This window comes from Pinus tabuliformis, chromosome 7 (genome assembly GCF_031772625.1).
Source record: "Pinus tabuliformis cultivar Carrire ecotype Pingquan chromosome 7, CPIR1, whole genome shotgun sequence".
In the NCBI taxonomy this organism is placed as follows: domain Eukaryota; kingdom Viridiplantae; phylum Streptophyta; class Pinopsida; order Pinales; family Pinaceae; genus Pinus; species Pinus tabuliformis.
In genome coordinates this window covers 113,944,410-113,968,989 of record NC_142293.1, presented here as the reverse complement: position 1 = coordinate 113,968,989, position 24,580 = coordinate 113,944,410, and positions in this window count along the sequence as shown.

Sequence of the window (24,580 nt, the reverse complement as noted above, 5' to 3'; positions counted from 1 at the left end):
AGAAGGCAAATAAGCAAGGGGGCAACCAAGAAACCATTGCTACATATGCAACTGATGTAGAAAAATCTTCCAACCAACCCCAAAAAGTGAAATTCCCTTGCATGTTGTGTAAGGGTGACTACCTTCTTCAAAATTGTCCTGGTATTACTAAGGACTTAGAAGTGTGGTCCACAGGTTCACATTGACCTTTGTTGTCAGCCTCTGGAGATCATGCTGATGATAAACCTTTAACTAGTAAAGCCCATGGGAAAAAGGGAAAAGTCAAATTTCCCTGTAAGTTTAATGAAGGTAATCATCCCATTCACCTTTGTCCTCTTAGGGATGAGGCTTACAAAGAGTTTGAAAATCTTACAACTTCCCAGCCTCGTCTTCCGATTGGCTATTGGAAGCTTTCCCTTGATCCTTCACTAGCTGATCAAGTGATTGATAAAAAATTATCTTTGGTCAACCTTGCTCTCTCTGAAAGTGAGTCTCATGAGTTTGTTCTCAACCAACCATTGGTTGAGAAAATGTTAGACTTGGCTCCACCTTCAATTAACTATACCTTTCCGGTAGAGAGTGAACCTCGTACTACTCAGGTTCTTCTGGTTTCTTCAGTTTTGAATGAACTAGAGGGAAATCCTCCCATTCCTGAGGTGCATGAGAGTAGTTCTCCTATTCCCATAGTGCTAGAGGGAAACTCTCATGTTCCTACAACACCCTATCATATTAGTTTAGTCATTTCGTTTGATTAGAGTCGACTGGTAGAATATCGTCTTCTGTCTTAAGTACCTTTCTAGATTACAATATAGACTTACAATATGACTGTACCTAGCATAGTCATAGACGAGGGCGCATCTATTAGCATTCTGTCCTCAACTGCTTGGCAAGATTTGGGTTCTCCTCAACTTGTCCCCATCACCCATAATCTGTTAGCTTTTAACAGAGGAACCAATCAAATGTTAGGGATCCTTCCTAAGTTACCTATTACTTTGGGAGGAAAGACTATCTATATAGATGTGATGGTTTTCCAAGGCTCGTTGGATTTTAATCTACTCCTTGGCCGTGACTATGTTTACATCATGGGAGCTCTTGTCTCTTCCCTATTTCGTGTGATGTGTTTCCCGCATGAAGGAAGCATCGTGATCATTGATTAGCTTACATTCATTGGTCCTGAATCAAATCCCAATCAACCATCATCCCTAAATGGTTCTTATGTGCAAGCGATATCTCCCCCGTCACAGATTAATTATGTGGCCACTTGTTCCAAACCCACACCTAATGATGATCTAGTAGGTGATGTAGTACGCCATGTACTGGGGGTATTAGAGCCAGATTTTTCCATTGGATCCCTGGACATGTATTCCTTCCAAAGTGTTGTTCTCCAGTCTGATGAAAACCTCTTGGAAGTGATGGCCTCTCTTGGTCTGTGATCAAGGGCTTGGAGCAGAGTTCCTTGTCTTGTGTCAAGCTTGTTAAAAAATGAAACAAGGGCCATGAGCATGGTTCCTTTACTTGTGTCAAGCTCAGTAAAAAATGAAACAAGGTGTCATGAGCATGGTTCTTTTCGTGTGTCGAGCTTGTTAAAAAATGAAACAAGTCCTTTCCAATTCGAGTCTTTGATTAGACCTTGTAAAATTCCAGTTAAGTCTTTCACTCAATATCGTAAGTGAACCTTCATTCCATCCACTTAGGTGAATGAGATGATGCTTGGGGGGCATGTGCCTCGAATTGAATCATTATGCTGGGGGCATGCATACTTATCTCAAGCATAGTTTATCTTTGTTTCAAGCTTGTGTAAAAATGAAACAAAATCCAAGCATAGTTTTTTCCCATGTTTCAAGCTTGTGAAAAACTGAAACCATCTTCAAGTATACTCAAGCATAGTTTCTCATGTTTCAAGCTTGTGTAAAAATGAAACCATTTCCCTTTTAACCTCTCGTGATTGACATTTTATCAGCGTGTTTTTTAGACGAGCCTTGGTCTTTTCATTCCATTGTCACCATCCCTTTGGCCGATCATATGCTTTCACTTGGTTGTTTTACCCTTGCATGAGGAACATCTATGATGAGTGGTCTTATTATCCAGCCGCTTGACCTTTACGTGTTTTGATTAGTTCCATCATGACAAAACCAGCTGTTATCCTTTTATGCCACTCGTTCTTCCAGGCGGAGTCATCTTTCAGCTCTTTTCTGACTCTCTAAATATGAAAAGATTGTCGAGCACTTTTCGTTTCAAACTCATTAAAGTAAATGAATTGAAGTCGTCTCAGTATACGTCTACCCCTTTTTCGGGCTGGGATTGGCTATTTACAAAAAAGGAACACCTTGATCAATTTGGTCAAGAGGTTCTCTCGAATATTGTTTTCTACCTTTTCGGTTTCGAGAGACAAATTACAAAAAGGGACCTGATGGAGTTTTTTTTGTCTCTTTTTCAAACTCTATACATATGAAAAAGACATCGAGTTACTCTTCCTTCAGACTCATATAAATTAAATGACGAAAAACTTGTCACCATGACGAGACTGAGTTTCTCCTTCCTAGGACTCATAAAACTTACTAGGATGGAGTCATTCAAAGAATGAACTTATATGACAAGCATATGCTATCCCTTTTAAGCTTGTGATTAAAAATAACTGGGGTACTCACTAGAAATAGTGGGGAAAAAGTTAAAGTGAAACATATCTTGTATAGACAACATGTCGCTCTTGAACATGACACTCATTTGTTTCTTGTGTCAGGTTTGGGATATCCTCACTTAGTCACTTGTCCTTCCAGATTTGGGTAATCCATTTTTCCTCTCATCTGACTATTCCACTTCATCATCATGACCCTTGGTCCTATGTTGAATCAAATGCTACCACAATCCATAGTTGTGTCGCCGATATGTTCAAGAGAAGTCGTATCTGCAATTTTTACTACCTATACATTGCATGACCTTTTTCCACAGTCCTGGATCATCCTTATTTATTCCACATTATTCCTTGTTTCATGTTGATAATGGCCGCCCCTTCGACGGGTCACTTCCTATCAACTTCAGATCATTATCCAAGAAGATGATCTAGAAACTCCCTTCCAGTACCTTAGATCTTGCATGCCTTAATCACAAGTTCTTCGCATTTGACGACATGTTTTAATCATTGGCCTTCAGTCGAATGATTCCATGAGTGTTCGACTTCAAATTCATTTTCACATTCATGAATTATACTTCTGTACCTTGAGAACCATTGTCATTATTGGTGGTCTCTATCGTGTTTGTTAATAGTTTACATCATTGGCCGATAATCAGGTGGTTTTCTAGCATGTTTGACTTCGACACATTCATTCGCATGTTAGGATTCGTACTTTGATAAGGTTAGGATGGAGTGCAAAACCCTGAGCTTTGTCTGATATAACTCAAACTACGTGGAGTTATGAGTTGTTCGTGATTGTACACATGTTTCCCCTATACAGTTGGTTGTGACCATATCGTGGGATGATGACGATGCTTCTATATTCAGATGGCTGCATCCATACTGTGGATCTTATATTTTCAGATGATCCCTTTCATTCGGATGGTTGTGCCTATACCATGGATCTTTTCACATGGTCCTTTCTATCCTGATGGCTGCGTCCATACTGTGGATTCATGTTTTGATATATATGTCAGAGATATCAGATATGTATATGTATATGTACCCTTGAATTGTAGGTATCATGATGGTGTTTGTTCTAGCCCTTTCACTGGCTTGTAAAGCATCTCAGCCATCACTCCCTATTCTGCCTTCATGCTTTAAGGGGCATCTGTTACACAATACTTTTTCACACCTCTTGCACTTCCTTGTGTCATAGTCTGGAGTGCCAAACATTGGAAACTATGCAGTGTACCCATCCTTATATACAAACCAAATCATCCTTGAATAACTATTGAAAAGTTTCCTTGAGCCTTTCCTGAGAAAGATAAGCTCAAAACCCTAATTTCTGGGTCAACGTGACTGTGACACTGCCCTCTCGTGTTGATGGAAGGTTGTATTATAGGAGCCTCGAGCTGCCAGTTCAGTTTTTGCTTGGATGCTTGCACTGAACCCTTTAAGGTAAGTTTTCCCAAACAGGAGGAGAAGCTTCGTGATCTAGAGGCTTCTAAAATGATGAGCTCGATGTTGTTCATTGTGGATGTGATCGAATTCTGCAAATATTTCCCTTTGATATTATCCCTATGAGCTTCCTCCTTGAGATGTAGACCTCCCTCTATCTTTGGCGAGATCCTAACTCCCTCCCCCTGCCTATAAATTCACCCCCCTCCATTCCCAAATGGTTGGTCTCTGATTATTTTCACCCTTATGCTAAGATAATGCTTACATGCTCTCATTTTGGCTTGGATAAGGAGTGCTTGGAGAGCTTGAGCTTGGACTTGGACATTCACTCAAGGAGGGATTCCAACATCAAGGCTTGGGTTGTATGCTTCCTCTTTTGTTTATTAATATATACAACTATTGGTTCACTTTCCATAAATTTTGTGTTGATGCTTCATTTATCTTAATTCTACTTGATCTGTTAAGTGGATTACATTTCAATTACGCTGGTTTCTCTTTTATGCTTTTTTCTGTTTTTGGTCTCTTGTGCAGGTATTCAAACGCCCTGAGAAACAAGGATTGATCTTGGGAGAGAAAGCGATCAAGATCTTCAACAAAGGAATGCATCATATTATTAGAACGAGGTAGGTCTCCTTCATCTTCTTTAATTTCGATTGTAGTCTAGGAAAGTGTCTTGAGATTGTCTCTTTTGTTGCTAGACCCACTAATTGGGCTAGAGGGATTGTCTCTATTTGCAGAGAGGATTTAGCTACTCAACACCTGGAAGCAGAAAGCACAATTCAAGTTGAAGGCACAGATTAGCCCTTGCATTGTGAATACCAGAGCATCAATGAAGGAGGCAGATAATTTGTTAAAGAAAATGAAATTTAGGTTGAGTTTTACTTGGTCCTATGATCCCTTGGGAATTATTTCAAAGTTGAGAGTTGAGCATAAAACAACAACTTATGCACATACAACCAGGCCAGAGATAGAACAATATGCAAATCAAGATGAATGACAAGAAAATACATTACAGGAAGCCGAGCAACAAATTTTTAGTCAAAAAACTTCACAAACTCCAGTTCCTCAAGAAAAAGAAACTAAAATATCAAGAGAAAGTCTATCTCCTACAGTTTCAAAAACTCAAGCTACAGGTTTCCCAGTTTTCAAAAGGAGAAAGAAAACAAACACTCACGAAGAGTCCTCAGAAGGAAAGAATTCATAGGAGCAGGCTATAGTAATGTTGTCAAGTTTTCTTATTACTTCCTTTTTAGAAATTGAAGATATCACAACATATTTTCCTTTGTCATCTATCTCTCAAGATACAACACATCAATTTTTTTTTGCTAGATATAGAGAAATAAAAAGGCAGAATGAAGCATTAAAGGGCTCTACTTATTCTGAATTTTGGAAACAGTTTTTGACTATCCAACATATACTTTTGTCTGCACTTGGTACTGAAAAGGGACAATTTCAATTAACCTTCTTAGAACCTAAGGTTCCAATCCCTAAAAGTGGAGAACATTACAAAACATTACAAAACATCCATTTTTTTTCTTTTGATACTAAGCAAATTATGCAATTGATTAAATTAACCTTCATAGGAAAGTAGTTGAAATGATATATTCTACATTGACAAGTTCAACCATGGAAACCTCTAGGCTACAAGCTTCCTTGAATAATATTCACACACAATTAAAAATAGAGAGAATGTAATCCTTATCTAAAGATACCAGAATCAAAGCACTTGAAGATTTTGTGATCAAACTAGGATATGATCATAGTGATATCAAAGCAGCAGAAGAGATGATAAAGAATACAAATGATGAAATTCAAGCATTGAGGAAGCAACTTAAACTTCTACTACAAAGCGTCCACAAGCTAAGGAAGTAGGTCAACAAGAAAAGGAAAAGGAAAATATGTTCAAGTTGATAGTTGAACAAAATGTTCAAATTTAGAAGATGGAAACTGACATGGAAATACTCTTGAAAGAAAAAGAGCAGCAACTCAATATTACAGTTGCCATTCCCATGGTGACACCTTCTATAGAAGGTACTTCAACAACATGGACATCTATAGCAACAACAATCACAATAGAAACACAGTTTACTGATTCAACAAAACAATTGTCAAAGGCCATGGGAGACTTATCTTTGAAGGATCAAGAAATTGAAAAACTCAAGATGCAACTCCAAAAGATTCAAGAACAGAAAATCAAGTCTGATAATGCATATTTTGTTGAGATTCAAAGAATTATAAGTTAACTCAGCAATTAGAAGTTTATGAGAATGAATATTTAATTGCACAAACTATTGCTCAGGCCAAAGAAAATATCTGGATTGACATTAATGCATCAGTGACTGAGTTATGGCCTTCCATTGAAATTATTTTTGAACAAGAAGATTTATTGCAGAGATCAAAAGCAGCAGTAGCAGAAATAAAAGAAGACCTGGACCACAAATCAGGAGATGCCACAAGGATAATTAAAGTCTTAAATTCCAAAACAAAGGATGAACTTGAAGAATTTGAGATTGAAGATAGAACTGATGTTGTCTTGGAGGTAAAAGAGGTTTTAAGCAAGAGGAATTTGATGTTACAACTTGAGAATAAGTGCCAGAATTTAGAGGTTCAGATCAAAAAATTTCACAGGAAATTCAATGCTCTACATCAGAAAGGACTCCTAGGTTTGCAGGATATAGGTGGCAAATTGATTCCACTTGAATATTATCAACACATGTTACATGAGATAGTAGTGGACAAGACTAAGTTTGCCAAAATCAGAGGAATTATAACTAGCAAAGCTTTCATCGAAGGTTTAAGTTATGATTTGCTCATTCAACATGAAATTAAGCATTTGTTTCTAACTAGGCCTACTTTTGAAAAATATACTGAAGTTGATGAGTCATACAAAAAATTGTTAAATTTTTCTATCCCTAATGAAAAGAGATGGGATAAATTATGTGAGCTCATCGAATAGAACAAAATGCTAAATTTCAGAAGCAAACATCAGATAAGAGGGAGCAGACAATAGATTAAAAGGAGCAGTGAATAGAAAAACATATTTCTAGCTACAGTCATCAAACAACAACCCTCAAAATTTGTGCAGAGTGTTCAAATCAGTTCAGATTTACTATTTTCAGTACTATTTTTGTAATATCCCAATTATTTTGGATGATATTATATTTTGTAATAAATTTTGATTCGAACTCTATAAGTATTTTTTAATTCAAATAAGAAAGGGTTGAACCCTTGTGATGAACCAATAGACATGCTTGTAACTTCCTAAGCTATTTCTGAAGTTAATAGAAGGATTTTGGATTCATTCTGAGAAACTTGTGTATCTCTATGAGTTCTTCTGGTTATTCAATTATGTTTTCATTTTTATTTTCTCTGCACATGTTCAAGGTAACATAGAAGTCTGGGTAAGACTAGATTGAATGTCAATCTCTCTGAAATCCCCTGCAAAGTTATCATTATTAAAAGAGATTAATTAACTGAAACTGTCTGTCTTAGTTAATTCCTCTAAATTTTTAAATTGTTCCCTTTTTCATCTCTTGCACATGTACTGTTTGGCTATATAAAACTTCTATACGCATCTGTTGTATATAACAAATTAGATATTCAATATGAATGTTTAAGGAATTATATATCTTCTTAAATTTTGCTTTCCAAATAATTTTAAAGCTTAATTTTGTTAAGAATGAAGAATCAACCCTTCTATTTTCTCAGAAATACTTAGGATTTGCATCGGTTTAAAATTTTAAGCATTGGTCATCCACTCAAAATAAAAAACCTTACTTTTGATGCTTTGGCATAGTTCCTCAACCTAGAATTGTCTACAAAGGACAACAATCACAACATATGGCGTACAAGTAGTTAATAGCGTTGAGTGGGAAAGCATGAGAGAAAGAACAAGTGTGGGAAAGTAATTATGTGGCGTAGTGCAAAAGAAGTGTTGTGTGGGATGGAGATGTAGGGAGGTGTGGAAGTGGGGATGTGCACAAAAGGAGGAACATGCATAAGGGGAAGTGTTGCGCCGAAGAAGGATGTGCGGAGGTAAGGCATGTACAAAGTTAAATATTGTGCAGAAGCAATAGCTAAAGTCTGGGAGAAGTAAGGCATGTGCGGAGGTAAAACGCTAAGTTCCACTACTCCGCACAAAGTTGGACAAAAAATGAAATATTTAATTGTTGGAAAATAGGCCGAGATAGTTAGAATTGGTTGTAAATGTTAAATAATAAAGTTGTAATGAATAAATTAAGAGGTAATAAATGATTTATTAATCTTCTATGAAATTTGACCGAATTACTTAAAGTAGATATTGTTAGTGTCAGTCTTTCCAGCCTTCCTCCAGTGATCAAATATGCTCTTACAAAGTGATTTTGAAGTGTCAAGGTCAAATTTTGTCATTTCAGTGAGTCTTCAAGCAAAATTTGGTCACTAGGCATTAAGTCTAGGGTTTGCTTTCACACTTTTCAAAGTTGTCCAAATGTCAGTCCATGTCATCATTCAGCTGAGCCTATCATCATTCAGAGGGTTTCTATCATCATATTAGGTTCCATTGGGTCATGTTACACCTTATTCATGCTTCAGTTGTGCCTAGGCAAGGTCATTTCCCTCTCCTAGGGTTTTGAAGGCAATTTCTCTTGGATGGTCAAATCACCGGCAAAACTTGTTTCCTGATGTTCATACACCTTCCCCTATCCTTAAAGTACCTTATCAAACACTTCCCATCCCTTAGATTCGCCAAATTCCTCATTTTTGCACAAACCCTAGTTTCTAGCTATAACCTGGCAATTTTCTAGGTTGGGCCTGTGTTTTGCCCTTTTGGACCCCTTCCCCTCACTCAATCTCTGAGATTCCACTTTCCCCTGCTTCTTAACATCCCTCCCCACTCCCAAAAATTTCCCCAAGAATTTAGAAGCCCCCTATCCCCTTCATTTCGCTTCATTTCGACAGAATTCCTTGTTTCACACATCGGGATAAGTTTCACTCAAATGATGTTTCTGAGCAATAAAAGATGAATTTTGGGACACTGAGAGAGGTTTTTGTCCACAACATGCCAAAGAAGAAAAAAATCCTTCACTTTTTGCACAGGTGTCATGGTTTGAGAGAAATGTTAAGAATACCATTGCCTCAGGAGAATCAAAGGCACCTCTCAAGTGACTTTGGGAAATTCAAGTTTTCTCCTAGCCTGGTTGGTAAAATAACTTGCTTGATGGATAAAATGATAACTAGACACAAAGAGCTTTCCAATGAGCTATCATGAGCTCAATTTGGGGTTGAGGATGGCATTCCAAAGTTGACTGCAACAACACTCTTCCTTGAGGCAGCCTCATTTGGCACATTTTGACCAGTCTTGGGAGATTTGATTTTTGATAGAGAAAATGAACTCCAAATTGAAAAATTCCAGTTTTTTTGGAAATTCGACTCAAAGACCTTTCCAACGAGCTATCCTGCGCCCAATTCCGACACCAGGAAGGCCTCCAAAAGCCTCCTGAAAAAGTGTGACCCATTGAGCCTGGCGCGCGACCCGTTGAGCCTGGCGCGCGACCCGTCAGAGGCGCGCGACCCATCAGGCTGCCTTTTCCAGTGCAAAATTTACACAGGTGCGACCCGTCAGTGGCGCGCGACCCGTTGGGTGAGGCGCGCGACCCGTCAGCGCCCTCAATATCAAACTGCCTGCAAATTTGCCAAGGAGCCACAAATTGCCAAATTTTGCAAGGTTTGCTTAATCGAGGATGAGAATGGTGTTGATGAATTTGAATAAGGTCCCCGAAGAAGATGAGTCAAATACCTTTATTATGTTGTACAAATATGGAAAGCCAATCAGCCAAGTTTCATGCTCCAATTCTCTAGTGAAGATACATGTAGCCTTGCATGTTAAGGAGATGACTCCAGCGGCAATGCTTCCACTATCAAAGTTGCCTCGGGTTTATTTTCATGCAGCTGGCCAAAATCAGCAACAATCATTAGAATTTGAGACATTTCTTGGTTATCTCCTCAAAAGAAACAAAGTTGCTGTGTCTCATGAAGTCGTGTAGGGATGGTGAAGTTCTAGGTGGTGCTGCATCTAATGATAACAGAATTAGAGAACCAATGGCAGCTCAAGTGGATGCTGTGATTGGGCCCCAGAATCCTTCTTTATACACCAGGATATCACAGGATGATATAAAACGTGAAGACTCTCGATCTAAGATGGTTGTAGAGGATGCTTACTTGCAGCCACAAAATTTTCAAACATTACACACAAGGCTGGTGAAGGGCAATGCAACTCGGGTGATTTCTAATGACTATCAACAAGGTGGACCATACCCAAATGTGTCAGCTCCATATGAACACATGTTTCCATTGCATAGGGCATCTGAAGAGGTCAACAAGTGTATTCAGAGTGGTTCACCTCGAGTAGAAAACAACACTTCACCTCGAGTGGAAAGCAACACTCCACCTCTGGCTGAGAATGCATCACATCAAAAGGAACATGGCACTAAATAGCCTAGCCACAGCACAAATCCCAAGAAATTTTGAGCATTTTGGGTAAATTTTGGTTTTTCAGGCAATTTACAGGTTTTTCCCCATTAATGGGTCTCACCCCCCGCGCGACCCTACATCATGGCAACTCCATTTTGCAAAAACTCAGCATTTCCAAATTTGTCATGAGAAGTTACATATGCTCATCAATGGACTTGAGATTTTATGAAGTTTTGGGCCTCCAGAAAGTCAAAAAACAAGCAAAAATTGACTTTCTGCCACATTTTTGAGTTGCAGAAAGCAGTCTTGGGAGATTGCAATTTTGGAGGGGCAAATGACCACCAAATTCAGAAATTCCAGTTGGGTTGGAAAGTAGACTCACAGACCTTTCTAACAAGCCTACTTTTGCTCAATTTGGCCACCTGGAAGTGCCCCAAATGTGGTCCCAAAGGCGCGCGACCCGTCAGGCAGAGGCGCGTGACCCGTCAGGCTAACTTCTCCAGATTTCAGTGTACAGCTCAGAAAAACGCAGTTTGACCCTGTTTGACTTTTTGGGGTGGATTATTATTCTCTTTGATGTAATTAATGTACTTTTATGACACTTTTACTCTTATGTACCTCTTCTAGAAGATTCATTCATGAAAAAGGTGAAAATTAAATGAATGAATTGGTTTCCTAGCTTATAGAGGCAAGTTGTTTTGACTGCCTAGTTTGTAGTGCTTAGTTTAGAAGTGGTTGAAACAGCTCCTAGGATAATGAGCTCAACCCATGGAGGCAGGGAAAGAGGTTAGATGATCTATATTATGTACTTTCTTGCTCATTTTCATGGTTGGACTCTGGAGGGAGAAGCTATCATTGTATTATTCACTGTATCTCTGCAATTTTTGGCTAAGGAAGACCAGGGTTTTGCAGTATTTTTTGGGATTCTTGTGGTTACATGTATTGATGGTGTGTTTCACTATGTACTTGTAAGTGTGTTATGTGAATCATTTCCTTTTTTTTTTCCTTCTGCACATTAAACAAACGAAGTGTTAAAGTAAGAATTCATGACTGTCATGCTCTGCTTTTAAGTTTGTTTAATTTCAATGTTTTCTACTGTTTAAGGAGAATTCAAAGTATTATTTGCTCTCCTTAACTCCTCACCGGTCTTTCCTATCCATTCACCTCAATCAAATACATCAATACTGTCTCCTACCTCGCCCCAAAGAACCCCCTGCAGAAACTGTGTCCAATCCCCGCACCCAAAATTGCCATCCCCTCAATTTGCCACCAAAAACCCTAAAAACTCCAAATCAACCCTTTTGATCAGTTTACTAGCCTAAAATCAGTGTTACCCTATTGGTCATCTCATCCATTGAAGATTTTACCGAGATAGACCGGAGAGAGCCTTCTCCTGCCCCGTAGGGCTAGCTACGAGGCTAAAAGGTTTGATGTTGCCTTGAGATTTACCTTTCTCAGCCTGAGGTGAAATTTCAAGCGCTAACATACTGGCGACCATACTGGGGAGAACAAACTAATCGTTTGCTCATTGACGTGTTATTTCATAAGTCTTAGACGGAGTCTGAAGATACGCCAGGTAGCCTTCGAAAACGCTCTTGTTTTACATCAGCGTTAGTAGATAAACGATGCTTCAGTCGATCTCCGTGAGCTTGTGAATGTAGCGCTTCATTGGCATTTAATCCCAGTATAATTGTTAACTCTGAGCCGTGGATGATAGGTTGAGAGTTTTCACAGGCTGAAATTATCCACCTGGCGACTCCTTTCACTGAAGGATCCAGCAACCTGTGCTTCATGGTTACTCCACTGCAGAGAGATCAGTAGCTTTGAGCTTTTCAAGATGGATCGGATTGCAAGAAGATATGCTCCCATGAGATGAGATCACATCCCTGGTTTTCCAAATAAAATTCCGAAGGTAGATTGGTCAAGGAATTTGCCTATATTTAACGATGATGGTAGGAAGGACGCTACTCTACATCTGGTTAGATTTCACATGCATATTCGCAAATTCAAGGTCGATTTTCCTGAAGATTGCTTGATGAAGATATTCTTGGCCACTCTGGAAGGTGAAGCCCAATCATGGTATGAAAGTTTGCCGCCTGCTTGTATTTATTGTTTAAAGGATTTTCATGCTATGTTCATTGAAAGATATCAAGCATCTTATCCATCCTTGAATTTAGTTCAAGACTGTTGCAAGCATGCCTATAGTTTTATTGAAAGCCTTGAGAAATATTATGAAGATGATAATTTCATGGATGAAGAGATCATGGAAGCCCTGTATGAAAAGCCGTTTCAGCCGTTTCAAGATCAGCAGGTTGAAGATGGCCATATGGCTGTAATTGATGAAGGAGAAGAGCTTGTTTCAGATCTGCCCACAGAAGAAGACAACGTGCAAGGTAGCCAAGATTCAATTTTAGAATGTAATGCAGTCAACTCAGCTATTTCAGATCAAAATTCAGATCATGGTGACCAAGAATACCTTGTGTTGAATCCTATAAAGAAGAACTCGACTGTTGAGATCAGCTGGCATGAAGAAAACGAAGTTACAAATCTAAGTGCTCCCACCTCACCGGAACTAGATCTTCATGAGGAGGTCATTCAGTCAGCTCATGAACAACAAGGTGAGATCTTTGCTCAAGCAAGTGGAAAAGTTTTTCTGCATGAATTTGTGGTAGACGATATAAATGATCATCTTGTGCTTCAAGGACCATCTGAAGTTTCTTCTCTTATGATTGATGAATGTAATAAGGAACATGATAACCTGGCCCTCATGTCATATACAAATGACCTACAACACATTCACACCACAGAAGATCAAAACATTCAGGATTTCCTTTCAGATTCTTCATATGTTTGATGTGCTGAAATGTCTTTCCAAGAAGAGATCGGCTCATCCATTTGTTCAGAGTTTTTTGAAGCCCATGAGCGTACTTTTACTGAAGCACATGATGAAAGCAGATCAAAATTTGAAATAAAGGATTACTTGTTCTTTCAGCAGAAGGTGGCAATGGCAAATCTTCATGTTTTTCACGATCCTCTAGCAAGTTTGTTGCAGCCAGCAGTGACAGTGTTTATTGCGATGTTCAGTGATGAAGGAGATCATGGTCAACTATGTTTTTGGATGCCCAGTTACCAGTATCTATTGTTGATCATGAGATCTGATTGGGAGAACCAGTCAAGAAGGCATCTGCTTGATTGGTTACATTGGCATTATGATATAGTTTGATGGTAGGTTGTCTTGTAAGAAACATAGGCGGTTATGTACTGCCATCAAGTTTTAAATTTTAAGTTCAGGTCTTGAGTTAGTTTGTTAGAGTCAAGTTTTTCCATCATTTCAATTTGTCATCGAGTCGGTTTGAGTCAAGTTTCAGTTAAGTTTCAGTCACTTTTTAGTCAAGTTTTCATTCAATAAATATGTCAAAGGTTTTGTGTTCTCCGTTCAAAATAATGACTCCATTGCCCAATGATTGTAAGGCATTGGTCTGCTCTCCTAGAGGTCTAAGGTTCTTGGCACCTCTAAGGAGCTACCATCCCCATTGGAGCCAATGTTAGTGTCAGTCTTTCCAGCCTTCCTCCAGTGATCAAATATGCTCTTACAAAGTGATTTTGAAGTGTCAAGGTCAAATTTTGTCATTTCAGTGAGTCTTCAAGCAAAATTTGGTCACTAGGCATTAGGTCTAGGGTTTGCTTTCACACTTTTCAAAGTTGTCCAAATGTCAGTCCATGTCATCATTCAGCTGAGCCTATCATCATTCAGAGGGTTGCTATCATCATATTAGGTTCCATTGGGTCATGTTACACCTTATTCATGCTTCAGTTGTGCCTAGGCAAGGTCATTTCCCTCTCCTAGGGTTTTGAAGGCAATTTCTCTTGGATGGTCAAATCACAGGAAAAACTTGTTTCCTGATGTTCATACACCTTCCCCTATCCTTAAATTACCTTATCAAACACTTCCCATCCCTTAGATCCGCCAAATTCCTCATTTTTGCACAAACCCTAGTTTCTAGCTACAACCTGGCAATTTTCTAGGTTGGGCCTGTGTTTTGCCCTTTTGGACCCCTTCCCCTCGCTCAATCTCTGAGATTCCAATTTCCCTTGCTTCCTAACATCCCTCCCCACTCCCAAAAATTTCCCCAAAAATTTAGAAGCCCCCTATCCCCTTCATTTCGCTTCATTTCGACAGAATTCCTTGTTTCACACATCGGGATAAGTTTCACTCAAATGATGTTTCTGAGCAATCAAAGATGAATTTTGGGAAACTGAAAGAGGTTTTTGTCCAAAACATGCCAAAGAAGATAAACCACCTTCATGTTTTGTACAGGTGTCATGGTTTGAGAGAAATGTTAAGAATACCATTGCCTCAGGAGAATCAAAGGCACCTCTGAAGTGACTTTGGGAAATTCAAGTTTTCTCCTAGACTGGTTGGTCAAATAACTTGCTTGATGGGTAAAATGATAACTAGACACAAAGATCTTTCCAATGAGCTATCATGAGCTCAATTTGGGGTTGAGGAAGGCATTCAAAAGTTGACTGCAACATCACTCTTCCTTGAGGCAGCCTCATTTGGCACATTTTGACCAGTCTTGGGAGATTTGATTTTTGACAGGGAAAATAAACTCCAAATTGAAAAATTCCAGTTGATTTGGAAAGAATACTTAAAAACCTTTCCAACGCGCTATCCTGTGCCCGATTCCGACACCGGGAAGGCCTCCAAAAGCCTCCTGAAAAAGCGCGACCCGTCAGAGGCGCGTGACCCATCAGGCTGCCTTTTCCAGTGCAAAATTTACACAGGTGCGACCCGTCAGTGGCGCGTGACCCGTTGGCTGAGGCGCGCGACCCGTCAGCGCCCTCAATATCAAACTGCCTGCAAATTTGCCAAGGAGCCACAAATTGCCAAATTTTGCAAGGTTTGCTTAATCGAGGATGAGAATGGTGTTGATGGATTTGAATAAGGTCCCCGAAGAAGATGAGTCAAATACCTTTATTATGTTGTACAAAGATGGAAAGCCAATCAGCCAAGTTTCATGCTCCAATTCTCTAGTGAAGATACATGTAGCCTTGCATGTTAAGGAGATGACTCCAGTGGCAATGCTTCCACTATCAAAGTTGCCTCGGGTTTATTTTCATGCAGCTGGCCAGAATCAGCAACAATCATTAGAATTTGAGACATTTCTTGGTTATCTCCTCAAAAGAGACAAAGTTGCTGTGTCTCATGAAGTCGTGTAGGGATGGTGAAGTTCTAGGTGGTGCTGCATCTAATGATAACAGAATTAGAGAACCAATGGCAGCTCAAGTGGATGCTGTGATTGGGCCCCAGAATCCTTCTTTATACACCAGGATATCACAGGATGATATAAAACGTGAAGACTCTCGGTCTAAGATGGTTGTAGAGGATGCTTACTTGTAGCCACAAAATTTTCAAACATTACACACAAGGCTGGTGAAGGGCAATGCAACTCGGGTGATCGGGTGATTTCTAATGACTATCAACAAGGTGGACCATACCCAAATGTGTCAGCTCCATATGAACACATGTTTCCATTGCATAGGGCATCTGAAGAGGTCAACAGGTGTATTCAGAGTGGTTCACCTCGAGTAGAAAACAACACTTTACCTCGAGTGGAAAGCAACACTCCACCTTTGGCTGAGAATGCATCACATCAAAAGGAACATGGCACTAAATAGCCTAGCCACAGCACAAATCCCAAGAAATTTTGAGCATTTTGGGTAAATTTTGGTTTTTCAGGCAATTTACAGGTTTTTCCCCATTAACGGGTCTCACCCCCCGCGCGACCCTACATCATGGCAACTCCATTTTGCAAAAACTCAGCATTTCCAGATTTGTCATGAGAAGTTACATATGCTCATCAATGGACTTGAGATTTTATGAAGTTTTGGGCCTCCAGAAAGTAAAAAAAAAAGCAAAAATTGACTTTCTGCCACATTTTTGAGTTGCAGAAAGCAGTCTTGGGAGATTGCAATTTTGGAGGCGAAAATGACCACCAAATTCAGAAATTCCAGTTGGGTTGGAAAGTAGACTCACAGACCTTTCCAACAAGCCTACTTTTGCTCAATTTGGCCACATGGAAGTGCCCCAAATGTGGTCCCAAAGGCGCGCGACCCGTCAGGCAGAGGCGCGTGACCCGTTAGGCTAACTTCTCCAGATTTCAGTGTACAGCTCAGAAAAACGCAGTTTGACCCTGTTTGACTTTTTGGGGTGGATTATTATTCTCTTTGATGTAATTAATGTACTTTTATGACACTTTTACTCTTATGTACCTCTTCTAGAAGATTCATTCATGAAAAAGGTGAAAATTAAATGAATGAATTGGTTTCCTAGCTTATAGAGGCAAGTTGTTTTGACTGCCTAGTTTGTAGTGCTTAGTTTAGAAGTGGTTGAAATAGCTCCTAGGATAATGAGCTCAACCCATGGAGGCAAGGAAAGAGGTTAGATGATCTATATTATGTACTTTCTTGCTCATTTTCATGGTTGGACTCTGGAGGGAGAAGCTATCATTGTATTATTCACTGTATCTCTGCAATTTTTGGCTAAGGAAGACCAGGGTTTTGCAGTCTTTTTTGGGATTCTTGTGGTTACATGTATTGATGGTGTGTTTCACTATGTACTTGTAAGTGTGTTATGTGAATCATTTCCTTTTTTTTTCCTTCTGCACATTAAACAAACGAAGTGTTAAAGTAAGAATTCATGACTGTCATGCTCTGCTTTTAAGTTTGTTTAATTTCAATTTTTTCTACTGTTTAAGGAGAATTCAAAGTATTATTTGCTCTCCTTAACTCCTCACCGGTCTTTCCCATCCATTCACCTCAATCAAAGGCATCAATACTGTCTCCTACCTCGCCCCAAAGAACCCCCTGCAGAAACTGTGTCCAATCCCCGCACCCAAAATTGCCATCCCCTCAATTTGCCACCAAAAACCCTAAAAACTCCAAATCAACCCTTTTGATCAGTTTACTAGCCTAAAATCAGTGTTACCCTATTGGTCATCTCATCCATTGAAGATTTTACCGAGATAGACCGGAGAGAGCCTTCTCCTGCCCCATAGGGCTAGCTACGAGGCTAAATGGTTTGATGTTGCCTTGAGATTTACCTTTCTCAGCCTGAGGTGAAATTTCAAGCGCTAACAGATATGAAGTAATAAAATAATGCAATATGAAAATAATTACTCAGGACGAAAATCTTGGGTGATGAAGAGTTTTCTCTGCGACATGATGATATGAGGTTCAAACTGTGGCTCAAAAGTGCGAGGGTCCCATCCTATCACTTTGCTCAATAATCAAGGAGTAGGATGATGGAAAAAATGGAAGGAGGGATAGTGGTAGTGGTGGAAGAGTTCTAGAGGATGATAAGCAAAATGCATCCTAAAGCAAGGATAGGGACAAATAAGTTTGTTAAATAACTTGAGGAAATTCCAGAAGTGGTAATCCCATCAACCACTTAGGTAATCAAATCTTTAGCTCTAATGGAGCAAGGCATGATTAGGCAATTTATAGTCATCTCGCTCCCACCAAAAGCGGTTGAAAACTGGCAACAAAATTGGAATCCACTTTACAAGGAAAAAATAGACACCTTTTTTGCGGTAAGGGAGCTTTTACCTTTTTCTTCGAATCAAAGGAAGATAAGGATGTGATTTTTCGAAGCATACCATATCTTATGGGACCAAGGGGATTATATCTAAATAAATGGAGTCTAGATTTTGACCAAAATCGGGACATTCCAATAGACGTACTGGTTTAGGTTAAGCTCCCACATCTTCTAATGTACCTTTGGAACAATGATAAACTAACTGTGATAGGTAACTCTTTAGGGTTATATCTATATACATACATACATATATATATATATATATATATATATATATATATATATATATATATATATATATATATATATATATATATATATATATATATATATATATATATATATATATATATACCAGATCCAGAGGGCAACTTTTCGTGTGCTAGAATCTGCATAGTGGTGCACTTGGAAAAAGGATTACTAGAGGATATCAAATTGACCTTAAATGGTTGGACTCACCTACAAGAGTTGGCCAATGATCATCTCCCTTTTAAATGCAAATATTGTCACAAATATGGCCACTTTGTAAGAAATTGTAAGGAAAAACAACCAAAACCAGAAATGCAGACAAAGTAGAATAACTGGAAACAAGTGAAAAAGAAGGGAAATTCTAAACTAGGTATGGCTAAGACGTAAGAAAAAACAACAAATTTGCAAAAAAGAAAAAAACAAGTTCAATATCCTGGAAAGTTGAATGAATTGGAACGAGCGGAAGAAGCACAATCAAAACAAAATAGGAAAGAAATGAGCATGCAAGAGACTTCACGAAAAAAACAAGCCCCATACTGGTAGAAAACACATCACCCTCACATAAGCACATTTAATGAACACCAAAAATCGACATGCGATCATTGGAAAAACAAGGAGCTTCGGAGCAACAGGCAACATCGATGCAGTGACTTGAGATGCAAATTTCAGAGCCTGAATTTTCAAATTTGCAGGATCCAAAGGGAACAAAAACAAACAGGGTCACCTAAGAGAAGAAGGAAGACACACAACGAGTTGAGAGATATGGAAACATGGAGGGAGAAAGCCGTGGAACATAAAAAAACCCTGGATGGTTTCATGCATCATACCAAAACCAAAAGCTACATTAAATCTGGACCATATGACCTGGCTAAATGGCTAGCTAAATACAACACACATAAGAAATGAACTTGATATCTTGAAATAGCAAATGGTTAGAGCACCAACAAAAGGAAAAAGAAATCAAAGTTTTCTCGAGAATGGAAAATCCTTTAATTCTAATGATTCAAGAGACCAAGCTAGAAATTGAACAATTATTGGCTCAAAGAAAAAGAAATTGGTTACACAATGAAGGATTAACAATCAGTGCAAGAGGAGCCTCAAGGGGAATTTAAGCCTATGGGACCCAGGAAAAATTGAGCTTCAAAAAATAGAGGTAAGGCAACACTGGGTCTTACAATCGTAAAGGTAAGAGATCTTAATCTTCTACTCACAGTAATAAATATGTATATTCTAGTAAACCCTAGAGAAAAAAAGAGTGTTGGGATTCTCCCAGTGATTTCCTGGAAAGGAATGACTACCCAAACATTGTAGTGGGTGGAGATTTGAATGTCACTCTCTCACAAAAGGAAAAGAAGGTGCGGGTGGGGTGGGGGGGGGGGGGGGTTTAATGCAAGGGATCCACTTAGATTGTACATAGAGGGATTGATGTCCAAATGGGATTGGGTGGATATAAAACCTAAGAAAGGGATATACACTTAGACAAATTGTTTCATATTGCTGCAAGGCTAGATAAGTACTTGGTTCAAAGCTCGAACATCCTAGGTACATGGAAGGTAGAACCCAAAATTCTGGCTTTGTCTTTTTCAGATCATAAACCTATCACTTTGTCCATAGACCCAATTAACAGGGGAGGTCCCATTCCATTTCGATTTAACCCACTTTGGATAAAGTAGGATAATTTTCAGGAGAGAGTAAGTTAGGTGTGGAGGATACCAGTAAGGGGCTCACCCTTGTTTGTTTGGAAGGAAATATTAGAAACACCAAAAAGGCTCTTAAAGATTGGGCCAAAAGAAACTACAAGGCGTTGCAACTAAGAAAAGAGAAAATTATTAAAGAAACAGAGGAAACCTGGGATGTAATGGAGCATAATCGGGTGACTGCAGAATTGTTGAATAAAGAAGTAGAACTTACAACAAATTTTTACAATGTGTGTAGGGATGAGGAGGAGGAATGGAGGATAAAATATATAAGTTTCTGATTATCAGCAGGGGATCGAAACACAACTAATTTCCACAAGCAAGCAAAGTCCAAGGAGATGTTGAATAGAATTAACGAAATCAAAGGAAGGAATACGAAAAATAAAGAAGGGTAGGAGGGCGTGCAACATGAAGCTACTTTGCACTTCGAAGACCTGTATAGGGAAAGAGATCCATGAGGGGAAGAAGTGATAAGGTAAATGCTAAGAGGAATTCCTACAGTCATAACAGAGCAAGAAAACAAGAGACTGACATAAAAAATAAAAGGCAAAGAAATTTGGGAAGCCGCAAATGTGCTCCCGCTTAATAAGGCTCCTAGGTCGGATGGGTTTACCAACAATTTCTATAAGGCCTATTGGGAATTATAAAGGATGATCTTTAGTGAATGATATATGATTTATTAAGGAACAAAATACTGGGTGGAGCAATCAACTCCTTCTTAGCCCTGATTCCAAAAGATAGAAATCCTACGTCCTTCTTGAGGTTTCGACCCATTTCGCTCTGCAATATTTTCTAAAAAATTGTGACCAAAATAATAGCCAAAGGTTACGGGGATTACTGACCAAATGTATTTTAAAAAATCAAGGTGGACTTATTCAAGGAAGACATATCTTGGATAACATCGTCTTGATGTAAGAGGCTATTCACACAAGCAGGGCAAAGCAAGATAAGGGAATGTTTCTCAAGATCGACATGGAAAATGTGTTCGATAAGGTAAGACACAACTTTCTCTTCCAAGTCTTAGCTAAATTTGGATTTTAAGTCTTTTGTTAATTGGATTAAAGCCTGCATTACCAATCCTTGGATAACTCCACTTGTGAATGGAAGGTCGGGCGACTTCTTTTTGCTATCCAGAGATTTGAGGCAAGGAGGCCCCCTATCTCCGCTACTTTGTGCAATTATTGTTGACACTCTGAGCAGAAGACTAGGAAGGGAAAGGATAAGTTGGAATATAACATGAAAAAAACACCAAGGGTATAAAAGAGATTAACCATGCCCAATTTGTGGACGACACCCTAATGTTGGGGGGAGCATCAACCATAATGGCAAACAAATTCAAACAAGTGTTGGAAAAATACTGTGAAGTCGCCTAAAGACTGGTTAGCAAAGAGAAAAGTGTGGTTTTTAGATGGAATACAACTAATCATGCCTTAGACAAAATTGCCAAGAGATAAGGATTTCAATCTATTTTCACCCAGGACTCATTCTCTTATTTAGGGATTTCGATAGCAATGGAGAAGCATAAGGCTGGTGACTGGAGCAAGATAAATAAAAAAATGGAAATGCGAATTCAAAGGTGTGGAAATAATTGGTAAATCCAGTAGAAAATGGTGCTTATTCAATTTGTTCTCTCCGCCTTGCCAATTTATTAGTGGTACATGCTATTGGCTCTAGTATGGGTCATACGACAATTGGAGAGGCAAATTCAAAACTTCCTTTGGTAGGGGGGCAAAGGCAACAAGGGGAAAATGCATCTTGTCAATTGGAGTTGAGTAAAAACCCTAATATCCCAAGGGGGACTTAATGTGAGAGACTACTACATACTAACAGAGCGTTAAGAGAGAAAACACTTTGGAGGATCATTGATGGGGGAGAGAAGTTGGTGGAAAACAATTCTTGTGAAAAAATACTTGGGGAGTAGTCGATTTAGAAGCTTAGAACAACATACTCCTCGAACAAAAGGAACAATGGTCTGGAAATACCATGTGAAGGATTTTTTGCTAATAAGTAATCACCTATATTGGATTCACTTGAACAACATTGGAATTAGGCTATGGGAAAATAATATTATGGACCTTCCTCCACTTGAAGAAATTCAAGAGTTTATCCCTTTGTGAGGTTTTCTAGAAACAATGGGGACTAACAGGATGATGAATTTGGGGGAATGGGATGAGGGGTAACAGAAAACATAGAAGGGATGGAAGGAGCTTCCAATTCTGAAGGATTTAAAGCCTTCATGGGGGGAGCTACAACCAATTATGAAGGGTTGGACTCCTATTAGCAAAAAGATAGCAGACATAAGGGTTTGGGATCAAAGGGGTACTACTCTGTAAATCAAGGCTATGAAACCTTGACATTCTGTCATGTTTTTCTGGATGGTTTGTCATAGGAAAATCCTCACAGAAGAGAACCTCATGAAAAGAGGGATATAGGGGCCTATAGTTTGTTTGCTCCGCAAAGAACAGGATGAGACAATCACACATATTTTATTTGAATGCAAGATAACTAAGTAGGTCTATACATTGGCATTTGAGGGGTTTCTAAACTCAACACCCATTCCAAAGGACATAAAAATAATATTCGATGAAATGGATGATGCCTTTACAAAATCATTAAAAGGAAAGTTGTTATTAAGAAGAGTATGGAGAAGATTGACAAAGTACTTGGTATGGAAATTATGGTTGGCAAGAAATGTAGAAATCTTATGTGATGAAGTCTGGCCCTTGGCATGAATCACAACCAAGGCAATCAGGCTTCTTAAAGATGCCCTAAGTGTAGAACTTCAACACAACCAAGATGAAGACATAATAAGCAGTCAAGAAAAATTATGCATAAAATCCTTCCAAACCCAATGAGTATCCCCTGATAAGTGGATAGTTTCCAAGGCCGAATGGCATATATGGCAAAGCAAAGAAGAATTTTATGAATGGAGGAAATATGAGAGAAAGTATTGGCTTTTCTTTGATGGAGCATCCAAAAGAAATCCAAGTGTAGATGGAATGGGTGGAATACTATGGGTATCGAGAGGGTAAATGCTTATGAAATTCACTCTAAGAATGGGAGAAGCAACAAATAATGAAGTAGAGCTCTCTATGCTCTATGAAGGGTTTTAGGGCTCTCAAAGAAAACTAGGGGGGAGATAGGGGTAATTGGAGACTCAAAAATAGTCATTGACAAGATGAATACGTGGACAAGATTTACAAATTCAAGGCCAAAATTTCTAATCACAAGGCAATAATGTTGGGTATATTGTTCGGGAAGGTAAGGTGTTATCACGTACTCTGATAACTTAATGATTAGGCGGGCGAGCAAGCTAATAGGGAAGTCTAGCTCCCACAAGGAACACTCTACGTTTACATCCCATCTAACACTACAAAGGAGACTGAGAGATAACCCAATTAGGTGGCAAGGAACATGCAATAATGGAATATGGAGGCAGAGTAGAGGAAAGACAATCTCCTTAGGTATGAATCCAAAAGAAATTTGGTAAGACCACACATAATTCCAACTTTGAAATATGCCTAGTAAGACTGATAAGATGGGCCAAAATGTAATCTGAGTACAAGGGTTTGGAGAAGGTATAGGTGGCAAGAGGAGGACATGCATAAACATTCCATGGTAGAAGGGTGGTGGAGCTTGAAGATCGACTTGAGGTAGAGGCGAATAGGATCACAATGTTGCAGGAGAAGGTGGCGAGGTTGGAGAAGCTTTTGGTTAGGGCACCACATTAAGGACCTCCTAGATCCCTGAATGAATATAAGGGATCAATTATAGAAGTATGTATTGTTAATATAGAGGATATATCTCATGTGTAAGAGGTGCAAAAAAAAGACCCGTCCTGCTGGGGGTCTGAGCAGGTGTCAAATTTGTTCAACACCCAAATTTTGGTTAAGATCTTGTTCAATTGAATTAAAAAATGGTGGCGTTGAAACAAGCGGTTTCTTTTTGTAGATGGAACAGTTACATGCTCTCAATAGCAAGAGGAACTATATGCAATACAATTAGGAACTTTAGAAGTCATTTTAAAAAATGTAAGGTTTAATCTTTGTATCTTTAGCACTCAATTTTGAATAGAATATATGGAATTATCTATGAACCAGTTTGATAACAACCTGGTCTACCTTAACGCAAGAATGTAAATTTATGGGTTGGCGGTGAAAATTCGTCAACCTTTTTTCTATTAATAAAGTTCATCGTTTGTGTTAAAAAAATAATGCAATTACAAAAATAAAGAATAAAATTAAGAGAAATTCTAGTATCTTTTTGTAGGAATTCAAATAATTTTGATTTTGTATTTGATTATTTATATTTAGCCAACATTTAAATTTTGAGAAGGTGGCGAGGTTGGAGAAGCTTCTAGTCAAGGCACCGCATTAAGGACCTCCTAGATCCAGGAATGAATAGGAGGGATCAGTTGTAGAAGTATGGATTATAAATATGGAGGATAGATAAGAGGTGCAAAACAATGCCTCATCCCACTGGGGGGTCTGAGAAGGCGTCAAATTTGTTCGACACCCGAATTTTGGTTAATAA